We start from the raw sequence: 3,047 nt of genomic DNA on the forward strand, positions 1-3,047 counted from the left end.
GCGAGCAAAAATGCACGAGTAGGCCGATGCAACGAGTAGTAAACGAATGCACGAGAAGTGTTGCGAATGTTTCCAGGCGTAAAATCAAGTAATAATAGCTAGTGATAGTGATAGAGTTATATTTTTTAAACCAATTGGGATTGTTTCAAATTTCTAAAACAATTATATTATTTTATGTTAATTAATTGAAGAATGATTACTGTATGGCTGCTAACATAGGATTTGCATGTTTAAGTGCAGAAGAAAATAACTACAGTAAGTGGGGGCAAGTTCCAGAAACAAGTTCTCGGAAAGGAGTATAGAAATTATTATCTGATTTCTTTGGGGAAGTTGCAGATTGTAGCGTTAAGTTGATTATGCCGAGTTATATGTTCAAAATAAGAATAATGTCCAGGTATACAAGTGTGCATATAGTACATATATAAAATATAGTCATAAAATGGCCCTTATGACTTTGCTAGTGCTCCAGAAACAATGTTTTACGGTGTTTCATGCAAAACCTTACATATCCGAAAAGGTTGTTAAACCCATGCAGCACTTACGAATAAGAAAATAGTGTTCACAGCGCCAATATATTGCTCGGATTACTAATTACTTAACTTTGTTAATGCATTGTTGTAAACAGTTTTTATGTGCATATGTTTCTAGCTTTTCAATTTTAACCACAATGAAAAGCCGATATAAAAAACAGCTGCTTTGTAAACCCCAAACTCAGCTTTCACAACAACAAACACCAGTGAACAACTGTTTTGTAATTGCATTTACTGTTTAAGGAAATAATAAATTTTATTTTTGTAATTCAGAAAACTTGCTGTTATTACGAATAAGTAACCACAAAATTCGCATTAAATTGGATAATAAATTTATATAAATTAATGGAAACGTTATTTTATAATTAACAATATATAAAACAAGTTTAAAAAAGAAAATGACTGAACAGTAAAAGTTGAACTAAAAACCTATAGCTGTAAAGTCGCCCCACACATCGCTTTTATGAAAAGTGACTTCATGGCACATGTGACCACTTTTCAACTTATCCGTTTATTTAAACATTAAAAAGATATGAAATAAAATAATTTAAAATCATAAAAAATTTTTAAACTTACATTTAATACTAACAGCTGCTACTATCCAAGTTAAATTAAATTATTTATTAAGCAAGTATTCACACTGCTGCATATAATCGCACGAATGCAGGCGAACAGTTCATACGAAAGTTTTCGTTTTTCTTTAAACTTTCAAAAAAAATGTTTGTTTTTTCAGTCACTAACCACTCTCAATAATATAATATCAACAAAAACAATATTTAACACAGATTATCACTAAATATTTTAAACAATTTTCAATTGATCCGTAAGTTTTTAAAACTTTTATTTTAATCAAAAATTTTCCACCACGTTTTCTTTATTTTCTTCTCTGACGTAGTCGTGCGTGCGTGTTGACACCAAGAGACTTAATGCACTAGTGATGCAGTCACGGGAGACAAAACTACATTCTACCATGGAACGTTCACGGAAACCGCATAGAAGACCAAAAATAAAATATCTACATTAGAGTAGTAGTGTTGTAGCCAAGTATGTGAAGCAATAGGGGTGATAGTATTGCCAGATGAGAGTGAGTGGATAAACAACTGGAGTTCAGATAAATGTTCAGAGCTACGGTGGGTAGGTAGAAGGGATTTGCTTGCTGTTTTTGTATTTTAATGGAAAACACTAGAATATTATAGTGTGTTTAAGCAAACAATAACTAAATTACTAAACAATTTTTATTATTTTACAAAAGTTATCGATTTTCAGTAATTTTTCCTCTTTTCATTAATATTTTGTGTGTATTAGGTTTAGAGCCGAAATGCTTAGATTTTTAAACTATTTTTGTCAGAAAAGCTTACCTATATGTTTTATGAAAATCCACTAAGTTTGCACCAGAAGAAGCGTTTTCGTCAGAGCCGTCGCAAGAAAACCATGGCCGAAAAGAAGATGGGATGTGACCCTTCGAAGCCATCTATTGTTGGAGAAAAAAGTTGTCGAAAAGAACCGAGATGCCCTGAAAACTCCGAACCCAGGTGGAATTATCCCCAACCTTCCTCTTTCTCATGCACAGGTTACAGATCTCAAAACGAATAAACCAGGCAATCTTGCTATGTCTATATCAATTCTTAATAGACAAAAGTCATGTTTGACAGTAAGCTACTGGAAAAGCTGTAAGATTTACTAAACTTTTTATGCTCTTACGAGAACAATTTTTCTTATAAACGTTCAAAAATACATCTGGCAACGTTAAATGGCCTGCCGCTTGATCAACCCAACATAAATGCAATAAAATACATTGGAATGCAGCTAAACCACTTTTTCAAAGTTTTTTTTTTATTGTTTGGTTTAGTTATGTTCGAGTTACCTGGCGACTTGTGAGAGAATTACAGATGCATGTACATACATATGTAAATAAGTTACTGTTGTTGTATGTCGACACGCAAGCGCAGACCAACAACAAAGCTAGATACTTATTAGAAAACCAACACTGGATACAAAGAATGGAGCAAGCCAACGCACTGGGCGGCCTCTGAATGCCAGCGAGTCAGTCAAAGAACCGGAGAATGCTCACAGCAGTGCAGAAGGCGCAAAGCACAGCACCAATGTACAAAGCTACGTACATAGGTAAGAGTCAGTCAGTCATCCAACCTTTGCAACCGGTCACCAGGTAATACTCGCTGCTTCAACATACCGAAGAAGTATAACGCTACATAATGCAGCAACATAAAACCAACATACACACATACATGTTTTGTCTATAAAAATGTGTAGATATGTCTGTCTGTTGGAGTTGGAGTTCAGTTCGGTGGGAATAATTCAATTCTTGGTTGTCTTATTTCTGGTTTGCTTCATTCTGAGATTGGAATGTGGTACTACCAGATATCGGCGCACTAACACACACACACATGTACTGCATAGGCTCCATTTACATGACCAAGAGCTACAACAATAACAAGCAACAACAACAATCGTGACTCTAGTGGGGAAAAAAATATTTTCATACTTTGCTTTTACAGT

The 3,047-nt window shown here is 34.2% G+C and overlaps 1 long non-coding RNA gene across 1 annotated transcript; it reads left to right on the forward strand.

Moving 5' to 3' along the window:
* Positions 1 to 1,300: 1,300 nt before the first annotated feature.
* LOC109579426 (uncharacterized) lies at positions 1,301 to 2,346 on the forward strand. Its single transcript, XR_002183855.3, has 2 exons — positions 1,301 to 1,664; positions 1,836 to 2,346. It is a non-coding gene; the product is annotated as an uncharacterized LOC109579426 (long non-coding RNA).
* The last annotated feature ends 701 nt before the right edge of the window (positions 2,347 to 3,047 follow it).

This window comes from Bactrocera dorsalis, unplaced genomic scaffold (assembly GCF_023373825.1).
Source record: "Bactrocera dorsalis isolate Fly_Bdor unplaced genomic scaffold, ASM2337382v1 BdCtg202, whole genome shotgun sequence".
Classification (NCBI taxonomy): Eukaryota; Metazoa; Arthropoda; class Insecta; order Diptera; family Tephritidae; genus Bactrocera; species Bactrocera dorsalis.